The sequence below is a fragment of the Pygoscelis adeliae genome, unplaced genomic scaffold (genome assembly GCF_000699105.1).
Source record: "Pygoscelis adeliae isolate BGI_AS28 unplaced genomic scaffold, ASM69910v1 Scaffold14, whole genome shotgun sequence".
Lineage (NCBI taxonomy): Eukaryota > Metazoa > Chordata > Aves > Sphenisciformes > Spheniscidae > Pygoscelis > Pygoscelis adeliae.
In genome coordinates, this window is record NW_008825109.1 from 20,862,374 (window position 1) to 20,878,262 (window position 15,889).

The 15,889-nt window shown below is 41.8% G+C and overlaps 1 protein-coding gene and 1 long non-coding RNA gene across 2 annotated transcripts in view; one reads left to right on the forward strand and one right to left on the reverse strand.

Moving 5' to 3' along the window:
- LOC103920161 overlaps positions 1-5,906 on the forward strand; it is a 16,171-nt gene extending 10,265 nt beyond the window's left edge. The window contains exon 3 of the long non-coding RNA XR_663779.1: positions 5,749-5,906. This is a non-coding gene — a long non-coding RNA (uncharacterized LOC103920161). The remainder of the gene's footprint in view (positions 1-5,748) is intronic.
- CAPN6 (calpain 6) overlaps positions 1-15,889 on the reverse strand; it is a 69,413-nt gene that overhangs the window by 38,152 nt on the left and 15,372 nt on the right. The window lies entirely within an intron of this gene.

A 15,889-nucleotide genomic window follows, 5' to 3' on the forward strand; every position in this document is an offset into this window, starting at 1 on the left:
AAGTTGTGGATGCCCCATTCCTAGAAGTGTTCAAGGCCAGGTTGGATGGGGCTTTGAGCAACCTAGTCTAGTGGAAGGGCCCTTCCAACCCAAACCATTCTATGACTCTATGAATACAGAAATGTTGCTAAGGAACAAAACAAATAGACCAGTGGAGAGAGAGAACCCAAAATACATGATACCTCTTTGACAGTCTGAACAACCAACCACCTTCCCATTTTAAGGAATCTCACTGCTTGCCTAAGAGTTCAAATTCTGAGCTATAAAAAATGTTGCATCAAAAATGACACAGCAGCATTTGTTTTACTTCTGAACACTAAAAGCACTTTTATGACTCAGCCAAATCAGTGGATCATCTCTCATAAATTCACAGAAACTACCAGAAAGAATTTTATTTACACATGTTGAAAATAAACAGCAGCTTCTATTTCTAAATAAAAGCCTTTTAAAACACCTTTTAAAACCTTATCTTGGAAAGATGTTCATTTAGCAATAAAGTTATCGGCACAGGAGATAAGTTTCTTCAGTTTTGAGTGATGAAACTGAAAAACTCACAACAGTGATTTCCAAAGTAAGATACTTAAGCAAAGTCACAGTTGTCATACTTGCCAGGCAATCAAACATATGCTTTTCCCTCCATGTAGGTTAGCTCTTCTTTTGCCTAGGATAGGTCGCTGTTAGAGGACTGAAATAACTAAAACATTTTTGGGTAATCCCCTTCTAAGTACGTCAAAACCTCAGGAAGTTTTTGAAATTTAAGGAGCCATATTAGGTGCTAAAGGGTAAACTTTTTAAGGGTAATTGTGTGACTAATATGTCATCTCTGCAGCTGATGATGCCAAATGAGGGCCAGTATTGCCACTATATCCACGAATTCAGTTTAAGTCACACTTTAACCAGGCACCCTCCTTTCTAGTTCTGCCTCTTTCATTATGTTCTCACATTTGCTTTTCTTCCCCACATTCTGTTATCAACTCAACACGTTTCAGAAGGAATCAATAAGAAAACTACTTCCATATCTCACAGATCTATTTAGGATGCTTGCTTTCTGGTATCTCCCTCTCTTGTGGGCACTCTGTTCTCTAATAAAGGATAAGCCTTTTCCCAGGGTATCCTGCTCCCACCTAACTGCCTGTTTTCATGGCACGTGTAGTTTTACCAAGACACCTACCCATTTACCAAACGGGGTTGAAAGTGGTCAATAGTAAAGCACTGTTGGGGGAAGAGGGGAACAGACAGATACAGACCTGGAGACAACGTAACTATAACTGTGCTTCCTCTGGGGGGAAAAAAAGGCCAAAAGGAACAAAGAGCCTGATGGCAAGTTGCTAACTGCTCAGTGTTCTCCATCAACACTAGTCAGTCTTGCAGATCACAGAGCATCCCCTAAACATGACCAAAATTACTTGGCTACTTAACGTTGAGGCTGGAGATACCCTTTCCTCCTGCCTTGTTCAATCTGGGAGGTACCTCTACTTACTTTGATGTCAAATGCAAGTGACTCCAATCTCATGATCACTGTCAAGGTTTTCCCTATCATGATCGAGGATTTTCTTCTGTTTCAACCCAAAACAGAGACTAGAGCAGATTCAGTCAGACAGATACATTGACAAAAGCCTTTGGCTCTTTGGGAGGAGTCAGGCTGCCAGGGTATAGTCAGAATGTTTACTTGGTCATGATTTTATCCCAGCTGAAGCGCAGTCAGTTTCACCTCTGTGTTTAAATTGTTTAGACGCTTAAGAGACCTCTTGCTTGGAAAGACATAATGAGAAACTTTTTTTCTTATTTATATCATGCTGTTTCTTTACATAGCACTTTCACTGCATTTATCGAGCTTAATTTTTGGTTTTTCCAATGTGATATAGATATACTGATTTGAATTCACTACTTCATTTAATACAAATTTCTTTGTTAAACACTAACATTACATCTGCCTGATGCCAGCCTAAGACAAAGTTGTTATTCAACTGTCAGAAAACAGAGAAAGACAATATGGCAAACAGAAGACCCAGAATCATTTTATCACAAAATTCACTGCTAACAGACCTACATCTTCATTGGTTCAAATAAAGCTAGTACAAAGATCAGGGTGTGTATAAGAATGGATGGTAGTTCATTAAGGATCACATGGGATTCCGTATCTTCAAGAAGAGGATCATAGAAAAAAAACAGGCTCTGTAGAATTGTCTATTTAGAAAATCACCAAATTAACAGGGATTGAACGAAGTGATGGGCAACAGATGAGTCAGTGCCATCACTGAGAAATTACCCTCCTGATTTACCGGTTTAGAAATCCTGGCAATCCCAGTGAGCTCCCATTTATCTTTTGCAATGACTGCTACCAGCCATAGGAATATTCGCAGCGGCCAGCCTCACAACACTTTTCCAGAGAGCACAAGCTGTTTGATTTGTAGTTATGGATTTGAAGTTACATTCTAGGTAAAACAGAAGGGATCCAGACCTCCCGTTCCTATTACAATGTGTTCAAAGCACCACAAAATCTCCTTTAAAGATGAAGATTCTCTATGAACATTCAGGAATTGCTGTGAGAACTTCAAGTCTCCCATCATCTGAGAAGACAGAAACCTCCGAAGGCCTACTATTGTGAGAAACAGTCTGCTTGTCTCCCAGGAAGAGAAGTTTAAGAGGTGTTGATAATTCAAACATGAACTTGACTGGACATCAAATTCCAGCTAGTCTTAGAGCACAGTGCTCCACCTCTAAGTGCTAGAGAACTACTCCAGTTCCAGCACTGCTCTTCTCCTGCCAGGTTTAATTTCTTTATGATGTACCAGGAAAACTGTCTCGGTCAGCTGGAACTCTAAACCCCATCAGGGACACTGAAATCATTCTGGCTCATTTGTGTCTCCAGTAACCTTTCTGCTAGTGCTCACCACACAGACCACTTCCAAGAGAAAATCATGAGTCACCTTTTAACCCCATCTCACACTATCAATCACATTAATTATTTTATTCAATCAGGGTCTAACAGTCAAAGTAAAGTTAGTGGAAAACCTAAGGAAATACATCTTAACTCTCAAAAGGCAAGGAGAAAGGCCTGTTTCTAATAATGCTGAGGTTTGCCGATGTTGCTTTTTTCTTGTCTTACAATTTAAGTATTTACAGTGCAGCCATTATGTTCACTAGAGGGGATTTTTATTTTTAATTTTTTGCAGATTTTGGAATGTCTGCAGAAGTAACTTAGCATGGTGCCCCTGTCTCTTCCAAGCACCCCATCCCCCCTAGCGTCTGTAGTTTTCATTCTGTTCAAATGCAGAGATGCAGGCCAGATTCTCAGCTGTAAATCATCATCACTTTAGTTAAGCCAAGGGCGTAAAGTTGCTTTATACAAGCAGAGGTGCAAGGCCCCTCAATCCACCCCTATCCGTAGACAGATCCTGCTTCGGTTTTGTTCATGAGAGATTCATCATGCTTTCAGGAATGGAGAAAGCCCGTTAAGACCAGGGATGAGAAATGCCATGGTTGGATTACATTTGAAGTGCTTGGATTAAATTTGAATTATTCCTCTTATAGTCCAGATATTAGTTATTTCACCAATTAGGTCATGTGCCCAAATGTGAAAGCAGCTTTTAGACAACTATCACTTCTGAGACCTTTCATTTGTGGAGAGCAGAGTCAGTGAGTGAGAGAGAAGGGAGGAGAGGCCAGAGAATGGTATTGTATTCACATCTCCATTTAGGGAGGAAAATTAGATGTCCGAGTCTTAAATGCCCCTTATCTGAAGGGAGGAGAAAACGGACAACAGTGATCACACACAAAAACTACAGCAAGATGAGCTCTGCAAAGTCTTTGCAAATGGACCCAATTATCTGTAGGGTTATCCTAGCAACCAAGGGAGAGCAAAGCCCTGCATTCATGTTCTTCATCAGCTCCACAAGTGCTTGTACCTATCGTAAAGCTGAAGCAGCAATAAAACACTAAACTTGCAGGCTCACAGCTGGATCATTGCTAAATGAGATTTAATTTTTTGCTCACCATCACAGGACTGAAGGTTTGGTACAGTCTTAGCAAAAAACCCTATTTTGATTATTTATTCACTGTATCAGACTAGAAAATGCTGTCTCCAGGCAAAAATCACCTCAGTGTTCTTTATACAGCATAGACACTCTTTATCAGACAGGCCCAGTCCTGAAGGCCTTTTTAGTTAATGAGGCCAGTTCTGCTCTTTTCCAGGGCCAGTTTTCCACCTAAAATGTTGCAGTCAATTAAATAAGCATCTGCATAAAGCTGTATGTTTCATTATTTCTGGTGAAACAGATAGATATGGGAGTTAGAGAGTGAATTTTTGAGGATTTTTTGAGCCTCTAAAGAGGCTAAAGGTATTCTGCATTTGAGGCGTGAAGATAAGAAGTAGGGCCTGCCTTTCATAGAATCATAGAATCATTAAGGTTGGAAAAGACCTCTAAGATCATCGAGTCCAACCGTCATCCCAACACCACCATGCCCACTAAACCATGTCCCTAAGTGCCGCATCTACACGTCTTTTAAATACCTCCAGGGATGGTGACTCAACCACTTCCCTGGGCAGCCTGTCCCAATGCTTAACCACTCTTTCAGTAAAGAAATTTTTCCAACTCAAAGAGCATGTATAGATGTATGTATATACATGTATTATATAAATATATGCATGTGGATGACTGCACACACGTGAGACCAATTGGCCTCAACATGAGAAAACTGAGGTGAAAGTAAGAGGATCGTATGAACCCTCATTATCCAACCCAACAAGGGAGTCCCAGACCCCATACTAACTGCATGCTCATTAGACTCTGCACTGAAATCCCCCATGGCCCAACTCTCCTGATCACAGAACGGTTGAGGTTGGAAGGGACCTCTGGAAGTCACCGTGTGCAACCCCCCTGCTCAGGCAGGGTCACCTAGAGCAGGCTGCCCAGGACAATGCCCAGATGGCTTTTGAATATCTCCAAGGACAGACGTTCCGTTTCCTGATGCACATGAGTAGGTCACAATGGCTTCTGACACCTGCAACACTGGCCAAAGTTCAGATCCTGACTCCTACACTACGACATGTTTCAGTTAATTGAGCCTGAAACTCAAATATGCAGACAAAGTTCTATTTCATGCATAAAAACCAGAAGATAACATTTGCTCTTAACAAAGAGTCTATTTTCCTGAGAAAGAACATTTTATTTCCTGCAAACTTGAAAAGATGCAAATTCAAAATGTTTTAGCTTTTATGATTAAGTTAGAAACAATGCCACACACCGGCAAGACAGCAGTTCTAAAAGGTTCTTTCAGCTGTGAAGGATTTTTAAAAGCTGCTTTTTAGCCAGGAAAACATACTACTTTATTTAATTTTTAAATAGAATTAATCTTGAAGGAAACATACATTTAAATCACAGGGAAACACCATGAAATTCAAACAAATTATTTTGCAAATCTAAGATATAATGGCTTACAAAACCTCTAATTCCAGGACTTTACTCATCCCAAATACCCTTTTAAATATGGAAATAAAATGAGAAAAGCATAAAGCTCTTAACATACAAAGCATTTTTTGGATGTGAATGCTTCCTACTCTTGGGGAAGAGTGTTGACAGAACAGTACCTTAATTTCCTTTGCAACTGGCATGTTTGGGCTATAATTTTTCCTTCAGAGAAGCCAGACATTTAATTCTTTAGGAATTCTAAATCAGTGAACTAACAATTACTGTAAGAAGACTTATGCTAGCTGAGGATGTGATCCTTGGGCTTTTTGTTTTACAGGCTCAAAATAAATTTTACAATGTCATTCTTACCATCATCACATTGCCTCAGGACAAATAGAAGCTGACTCTCCGAGAAACCAATTTTCATCTAATGACGACTGAACCAACTAAATAAAACCTGATATTTTAAACAGTAAAGAAACATTCAGAACCTTGGAATTGTCCTGTTCATGTTCTAGAAGTGACATTGAGGTCGTTAAGTATTCTTTTCTTTAGAGGAAACAATCACAACAACATAAGAAAGGCTCCATCCAATCTGAAGGAGGGAAATATAAACTGGAAAAACTGCCAAGAGAGAAGATAACAAAATACTGGCATCTGGAGAGCTGTCTGCTTGGCAAGCATGCATGTCATTTACAAATGTTTGCTCATAATTATATCCCTGGAAGACTTGGGTGAATAATACTGTTGAGAAAGATGCCACTTTCAAAACACTGCCTCTCCATCATATTTAAATAAATGCAACACTCACTGAAGGGTGAGCGTATCTAAGGATATCACCACAAAAAAGAGGAACCCACGCCTCACACTGCCCTGGTACCCGCGAGACAAGGGGGAGGAAGGATGCAGCTGCATATTAGGACATCCACTGAACTCCCAGCTCTTCGGCAAGCTTTCTGGAGGAGGGAGGGCAGGGATGCTGGCAAGGTGCCACTGTGTTTTTTGCTTCTTGTCATGACACAGCCAACACAGAAAGGCACAGCTAAGAACAAAGAATTTTCTGAAGTGACACCAGAAACGCTATTGAGCCATCAAGCTCACGTCATACAGGGTCCACTCAGTTACCAGACTGTAATGGAGAGGTTAGACGTGGGGTATTTGCTGATGGCTGAAGGCATTATAGTTCCTTGCTCAACTCTTTCTGGGTAAGCTCCATCTTAACAAGATTTTCCAGGCAAAATAAAAATAAAATTATGGAATTCATAAAATAAGGGTGAGCAACAGCTCTATTCTGGGAACATTTTGGCAATTCCAGAAGAAACATGTCACAACTTCCCCAGATGAAAACATTAAGGACAAAATATTCTGGGAGGAATGGTTTATCCAGTCAGAAACCAAGATGGAAACATGCCAAACAATGTTTTCATGATGCCTCCCATACTCAGCTCGTTGGGGGACAGGCAAGGTGATAACCCAGACCACAGCAAAAAATCCCAAGGCTTTGAAAGGGGCCAAAACCCATGTTATTAATATTGACGTGCACCATCTTATATCACTGATGGGAATGAGAGTGAATTAAACTAAGTACATAAATTCCTATTGTTTAGGAAAGGATGCTTTCTAGAATAACATCCTTAGGAGAATAAAACATCTGTTGTTTTATAAGTATCTGTTGCAGTCCCAGTAGCACTTCTTAAATTAAACACCCACCTCAAAAAGTGAGGACCTCCCCTCCCAAGTTCTGGAGCACTAAAGTTCTCCCATGTTTTCATTTTTCAAATTTCTTAACATGCAGAAGCACAATCAAGGTCTCTTCAGGGCTAAGCGTGCTGCCAGAGCTGGGCATCACCAGTCTGCTGCAGAAAGGTGAGGAGAAACACAAAAACCTAGAACAAAGCAGAGTTCCTGTTCCTACTTCTGATGAACCTTCTCAAACACAGAAACGGAGCCCATCTGAATGAAATACCATAAAGTTTTTGAGGCTTCTTATTCAGAGCATGGCTGAGCCACAGCACACTGAACTCCCCCCGTACACCTCAGCCTTGATTTGAACTGCAGATTCTGGTCTAGGAAAATGGGACAGGGACGAGGGTAACACAGCTGTACATACGCCTCTGAGACTTGAATCCTGGCTACTGCCAGCAATAACTGCCAGAATGGATTAAGGGAGTTAAGAGATCCCTACTTGTTTGTTTGGCTATGTGAGAGGAGTCCTTAGGGCACCACACACAGTTCTGCTCGCTTCCTCACTACAAGAACAAAACAATCGGGAAAGAAAGCGCTTAACAGCATATCTGTGACAGCCCTTTGCATTTGATGATTGCTCTGTCCAGTAACTTCCCCATGCTTCTTGGATCCATCTTCTAGAAAAGCAGATGGCTGTACTGTCCATCTGGAATATTACTATTTTCCCATCACTACTCTCATCACATGCAAATACTGACTCACCTCAATGAGAAAATTTTTTTTTTAAATTCCCCTTATAAAGCTAACACCACTCAAATTTTATAGCACAGATTCTGTGTCTCTGTCTGCCTTCAAAATGCCACAGATTTGCCCTGGTGTGACAATGCAAGCACTGCTTCATCCTTCTTCCCACTGCACCGTTCTGCTTCCCAAGTCCCTGTCAGATGCCCATGTACGTACATCTATGTATGTACATCCACGCCTGCCTGCTCTGGGTGGGGACCTGCGAGTGTGAAGCACTTGCTTCACTTAACAGTCATTGGGACCAGACACAAAACTTCTTAGTGCATAGTGACTCTGGCACCCACAGCAACCCGTCATATAGGCTTCATATTTATATTAGAAATTGGGTTGGTGTGGTCACAGGTGGAAATGCTATTGCAAGTGAATCAAGATTTCAGGTTGCTGGGGGTTTATATTGGTGAAATTTATATTTGTATATGAAGTTTACATTGCTTCACCTTTAAAATTCTCCCTCTAGCAAAATGCAATCAAATACAAAATATTTGCTGTTAACAGGATTCTTGCAAGGTCCAATGCACAGCAAACTTCCAGAGACAAGCCTGTTAACTATTACTTTGATATTTTGGTGACAGAGGTTACTTTAGAATAACAACAGGCCAAATCTGCAGACAAAGTCAACACACATTTTCCAACCCAAACCCCTGACAAAAAACTCCAATTAGAGCGCGTGCTGGAAGATGAGGCAGGACTTGCAGCAGAGCATGTCACAGCCACCGTGAAAGGATCAGTGTCATGTTGAACATGAACTAGCACAGTGGCCACGGCCTGGGCACTTCGACCCAGGATGGTCTCCCAACCAGGCTACTCCCCTTTTACTGTGATCAACATGATGTGCCCTCAAGTACTTGAGGGGGGATATCTTGTGGCAGCTGTCTCTTCCACTCTGGCAATAAAGGCCCTTCCCTTTGCTCCACAGGAGTTGACTCCATAAGAGATTAGCTAACAAGAACAGATGAATAATAATGTTAATCTTAAACACAGAAGACTAAATTGTATGCTCTTTGATGCCTCCTTTGGAGTCTCCCTGTTTCCCCAGGCTGCTTTCAGATATTGTGAGCTGTCAACCATGTTTTACATGGCTAATATAACAAAAATGCTCCTGTTTGTTTGTTTCTTCCTTTTCTAGCCAGCTGGAAAAAAAACCCAAACCTCCCAGTTGTGAAACACACAAGTACACCTCCCCAAAAAACACCACCTTTGCCATTTCTTGGCCAAGTAAGGGCAATGGACTGCATGAAACAGCTGCATGTAGCTCACTACCTTCATCTGCCAGGGTGCTGCTAAAGGGTATCACGCTGGTTCTGGTCTTTCCTCCTGCTCTTAACTCACTTTTGTACAATTTCTGAGGCAGCAGGACACAGCATATCCCACATACAGAAGCAACAGCATCTTGATGCAAGTCATGAACACCCAATCTGAGCACTCTTCTGCCTGAAAAGGATGACACTCATTTGGTCTTTTACCTCCTTCCTCCTCAGGGAAGCACCCCTTTCCCTCAAACTCAAGGCAAATCACCATAAGAAGAGCTATAAACACACACACATACACGCACGCTCTGGTACCCTTCACCATGTCAGATCTATTTATTGTGCAAGGCAATTATGCTGATCGAGTCCTAAAAATAGGTCCTGAAGCACAGAGACTAGAAGAAAAAGGCTGGAAAAGCCCAGCATGACTCTCCTCAGAATGTCTAGATCATCAGCTACACCACAGCAGTTTGGATGATTTGCCTGGACAGTTTGCTTCTTTTATTTCTGCAAATAATATGAGCAAAGAAATGTCATACGAGGAGGAAGACAGAGGAGCAGCCATAGAGAGCAGACAGGGAGGGAAAGAATATGTGAAGGTGTGTTCCCTTGCACGGGGAGAAGTCATTTTCTTTTCAGAACATGTTCAGTGAAAAAAAAACACCTTAAAACCTTAGGAGAAAATAATAATGGGAGAAAGAAAGAAACAAAACAAAGCCCGTGATGTTTTCAGGGAATTACTTGGCTGGACATCATCAGCACATGCCGTTCCAAGTACCTTAGAAGATCAGCAAGGGAAGTCCCTTTATAGCTTGAAAATGTTTCCTTGTCTCCAAGAAAAAAATTCAAGAAACATTTCATTTTTATTAATGTATTTGGGGGAAAGTTACAACATTAAAAAAAAATAAAATTGCTTCAACTGAATATTCACCCCCGAAAAACTCATTTCCCCCCTCCTTTTTTTCAAAAAGTGTTTGCTCCTCAAAAAGACAAATTACTTAGAACAGTCAGGACTATTATTAATTTTAAAATGATTACAGGATCGTATTAGGGTAGCAGTAATAATTACAATCTTCTATTATGATCCTCTGTATGAGAACTTATGTTCCTAGTTGCTAGAACAAGAACTCCAGTTCCAATGGATTCCAGTTACTTTTTGGATCTCTGTAGATCAGTACATAATACAGCTATTTAAGTTCTTAGCACTGTTATTTAGGTTTATCACTGTATTTAGGTTATCACTGTTATCGACAATATAAGAGGACAGGAAAGTGAATTATAAAGTAATAACTCACTTTTTTCTTCACTCATGCAAGAAACAGTCTATATAATTCTACAACATAATTATACGAGCCTTGAGGTATTTTATTTAAATACCTTCTTTAAAAATACCCTAAATATTAAAATAAAATTATATTAAGATCAGTTTATTTCTCATTAATCTTCTCGATGCTCTCTAACCATGGCAGTAAATTTGAAGCTGCTAACGTCTGATCGCTCAGAGAGCCTATTTTTCAAAGTCGTCAACTCATCCCAATACCTCATAAGCCTCATCTTTAAAGTTAGAGCTAGTTAACATAATTTGATAAAACGTTACTGTTGTGGGAACAAGAGAGGTACACAATTCAGAGCATTTTTTTTCTATTATTTCCAGCAGTAAGGTTTCTGTCGTCCATATTACTCATGGCCATAAATTCCAGGTATTCCCACCCCATTATAACCAATATTCCAGGCACCAAGACAACTCCCGTGAATGCTCAATTTGCGGGTGAAAAGCAACAAAAGGAAGATCTGGTCCATAAGATCCCATGCAACATTTTAAAGCACTGGGCTATAGTGGAATGGAGAGAGTTGCTTGTCTGCTTGTGCTCACATTTTTTGTTCCTTGAAAAATGTCAACAGCTCCCTTTTCATTCCGTATCAGAACAGAAACCACCATTACAACTGCATGTACTCAGTCTCCAAGCCAACCGATCTAAATGTGATGTGCTCACGTAAGGGAGAGAGCATACACAGAAGAACATCAACATACCCTTCGCAGCATTTCACAGAGTGTCTTGTATGCACAAAGCAGACATACTTTAGCATACAAATGTTCTTCTCATATCCATAAACTGAAATTCTATTCAGGTACAAATCAGTAGATGAAATGATTAATATCTAAACCAAACGCTAAAAGCTTGATCCACCCCCATCCTTAGTATTTCTATAATGTTTAGATTTCAATATCCCCTTCAAAATACAGGCAGATGGTTTAGTATTTATGCTTTTTCCAGGAGCAGAAAAAAACATCCAAGACAGTATTTCCTGATGCTATTTCTCTTGTGTTTTTAGCACCCCACATTTACCTGGTCATTCACATCACTCAAGTCCCATGAATAGAGGGCTTTACTGCCTAGACTTGTCATGAACATTCAGTTGGCTTGAAAACCATTCCTGAAGTGTAACTAGAGATAAGATCATGACCTCGTAACTGATAGTGAATAAAACCAGTTGCATGAACCATTTTAAGCAATGATTGGTTAAGTGTATTTGCCTTTGATTAAGTGTTGCTGGGCTTTAAAAGCATGGGAAACATTCGTCTCAATATACTGAAGACATGCCAGGCGGCTGCTAAGTGCTTTATAATGTTTTGAATTTCAGTGGATTCACATGTACCTCTCATGCACCAAATCATAGTTGACCACCTCTGTCTCAGCACTCCAGGGCAAAACCATGGGGCAACCACCCCACTTGAACATTACAAGATTACATTTCCCCCTGCTGGTGAAAATGATCCAAATCAACTGATTTCACCAAATAAGACAACAAAAAAGCAGATTCTGAATCCAGCTGGTCCAGAATTACAGCCATACAGTAGGGATAAGACTTGTTTTGACCTGGATTTGAAAGACCTTGCCCTCCAATTTTGGACACCTCCTTCTAGTAGCCAAATTCCACGGGGCCTTTGTAAACCCTACTGTTCCAGTCTGTGGATCACCAGGATGCAAGAACAACGACAGCCAAGATGTATGGAAGATTGCTAACTCCACTAAATCTACCCTCACTAAACAAATAAAGCTCTTGAGGCAGATTTTTTAGTCTCTCCAACAAAATAAACAAGGTTCAAAAGCCAAGTGTCAGCACTAATTTTACCCTTAAAGAAACACACAGCATGATGGAGTCCTGCCTACACCAGCATCTCAAATGGGTGGCAGTTCATTGTTCATATCACTGACGTTCACGCATCACCCCACCCCTTCCCCCCTAGCTCAAAATTAGATCTAACAACCTGAAGACAATTCCGCTTAATTGCAACTGCATCATCTTCTGCGGGATCTGACTGCCAATCCCTGCCATTTGAATGTGCAGTTGCTAGGGCAACGGGTGTGAAGAGCATGCTTTTGTGTTGCCACACGCATCTGCATCTTCGGGAGCTGTGCCAACATCTGAGCTCCCACAGCTGGGATGGATTTAACGCCTTCCTCCCCAGGAGCAGCCTGTCCTTACTTCCAGTGCGGGGGCTACGGCAGCCAGCCCTTGGCAAGCAGCTACTTCTCCTCTGCAGATCGACACCTGCACGAGAGTGACAGATGGCTGCAGCCAAGCTCGGTATGATCAAGCACCGAGGATGCTGTAACACTTTATAAAATAAAACGTTCAGCAGTGCTAGACTTCATTTGCAGAAGGTTACAGGGTACCCAGTTCATCGTGTACATAGCTAATGAGGAAAGAAAAGATCATTTACCATCATTGAAAAATAATTTTCTTCTGGTGGTTTCCCATCTACCTGTTGTTGTCCCCTCACCCACCCCATCCATACTAACAGAAGGTTGCATCATATCTAGAGGACTACACGGTCTTCTCTCCGCCTCCACAATTTTAACCTAGAAAACATGATTAATGTGTACAGAAACCTTCCCATCAACCTCTCCGATTATGTTCCAGGGCAGACTGCTTCCCAGGGTTTAGCTCTTAATTTCTTTCTTATTTCTTTAAGATGAAGGGTGTAAACTTAGGTCAGAGCCTACTTTGCCTATGACCTTTTATACCTCTTTTGAGTCTGCAAGGCTTACTCCCATCTACAAAAATTAAGATGCACTCCAACCCTTCCCTTTACACATGCACACATGTATGTTCAGCAAAGAAACATCTGACTTAATCTTTTCCATAGCTGAGAACAAGCTGGAGCTCAAGATCACAAGCTAAATCTGCTTTTAATGGCAAGTAAAACTATTCGTAACAATGGCAAATAGCCTCCCTGCTACTGCACTCGTGTAGTCACAGCTAATTACTGCATACAAAAGTGCCTGTTAAAATGATAAATAGTGTAATCTAGGAAGTCCTACAATCCTCTAGGACCCCCATACAGCACCAGTAATGGAGTGCAGTGTCTGAAAGTCACCCACTGAAGGTTACAGTTGGCACCTCAGACTCACTTGGTCTGTCCGTGGAGGACAACATCCACGGCGTTATGATCTAGGATGTGACAGATGCAAAAGGAAAAAGAAGCCAGTTAAGATTTATTTCATGTTAGTGCAAGGCCGAATCTTTCACGGTCCTTTTCTCCTACAAACATGTTCCAGAGAAGCACAACAAATAAGCAAAGCTGCAAGACACTGGTGCGTGGCTCACACAACCTACAACCTGAAACCACTTTTGTATTCCCATCAATGCTTCCATATGTTTGAGGCGCATAAAAGGATTCGTGAGCTCCCTCAAAGCTCAGCAGAGGCTCGCCACCACACTTTGAAACACATTTCCTCACCTCTCAGATTCAGGCACATTCCACATGTGCCAGTATTTCAAGTACAAACACCAGTGTCACAGCACACAGGGCTTTGCAACTTGCGTTCATCTGCACTTCAACAAGAGTCAGTAACCAAAAACAATAGAGAAATGTGGAGAATTCTGGGCATAGAGAGGGAAACAAAACCCAAAACTTTGGCTGTTTCAGGACATGTCAGCAGCCTTTGCAGAATAAGTCATATTTTCACAGAAGAACAATAACTAGATCCTGCAAAGCTTGAGGGGCGAGGAGGGAGTGTGGGGGGGACCTCTATTCTGATTAAGCAAGAGCACTGGCATTGCCCCATATTTTTAACTGGAAAGAAGAGGTCGAAGAGAGAAAAAAAGCATGTTCAGATCTGAAAAAGTGATCATTAAATCAAGAGCTACGCTCCAGAAGGGAGCTGGGGGCGTGGGGAGGGAATCTGGCAAACCAGAGAAGTGTCACTATTCAGGGGGGCTGTTACAGTCAAATCAGTTTGTCACACAGAAGGCAGCAATGTAACCACACTGTACTGCTAAGAGGTCACACCACTTTGCCATGTCAATTTATGGTATTCCGCTTTAACCTCCACTCTCCTCCAGCTCTGGATTATCCCCAGGCCCCATCCTGGCAGATATCCCAGGGTGCAATGAGCTGTCATTACACTCCATGACCCGAAACTGTTCTTGCAGTGCACTATTGGGCAACTGCTCAAATCCAGGCGCAGTACCAGGATACCTCCCTCTCCAGTGCCTCTCCCGCGTGCATTACTGGACTCTGGACACGTAGTCCCAAACATAAGCGGATGTCTCTGGTCTTGTTCACAGTCAAACTGGAAAACAGGGTTAGGCTGCAGCAATGCAGTTACAGAAGAGACAGAGGAATCAAGTGATGAAGCCATGCATTATCTCTGAGGGGCATTTAACACAGGTGTGCTTACACCTGACAGCCAAGTCTTTCACGACACTCATTCTATAAAATTTATGAGGACTGGGATGCTGTTAAATATTCTGGAGGACTGCTTACTATGACCACAAAGCCTGTCACTGAGAACATATGTGGAATAAAGAACATTAATGCAAAATATGTAAAGCTAACCCAGACTAAGTGCCCAGGCAGGCATGCCCCGAGCCTCCTCTGCCTTCCACAGGAGGGCAAAATCTTCTAAGACAGGTATAGAGGCAGGGGACGTTTCCAAGGTCCAAATCAGCACTTGCAAATACGAAGATGTTTTAGCTCCTGAGACAACTGATCATTTTCCACCAGTTAGAAGCAAAGAAAAGCTGGTGCCACCTTCAAGAAACACGTGCAGGAGCAGAAGCCGGAGGTCCTGAGTTCTCCGACACCTCAGTCCCTCACACTGCCCTGGATAAGTCACCAACCTGCTCATCCTACACTCCCCAATTTGGGAACTGGGGAGACACTTGTTCTGTCTATTCCCATCGCTGCATCATTCCAGAACACAGTGCCTTGTTTGCTGATCCTTTTCACTTGCATGGTGATAACCACCCCTGAAAGCGTTGGAAAATTGGTGAGAAGAGTGGAGAATCAGTCCCATGGCATGCCTGTTTCTAGGAACACGGGGCAGGCGGTGGGCCACGAGTATGCAATTCTCCACTTGCAGTCAGATATCAGACCTTTGGCACCAGTAAGTTCCTGGGGATTTAATCAAACGCAGCAGCAGTCCCTCCTGTGGCCTGGGACACACGAGGGGTTTCTTGGGAAGCAGTTCAGCAGTACTGTCACACACTGTCTTTCTGTGCTGTCTTACTGAAAAAGAACCAGCTCTGCCTTTCCAGAACATAAGGGTACAATCATAGCCCTTTCATAAAGAGAAGATGCAGACGAAAGCAAAAACAGGGCTTATAAAACAGAGGGTCAAGCAGGGAAACCAGGAAAGCACATGATAAAACTCTCATTCTGTAGGATCAGACTATTATTCTCCTTTATGAATAACTAAAGAACGTCGCTTATCTCTAAGAAGCAAGCTT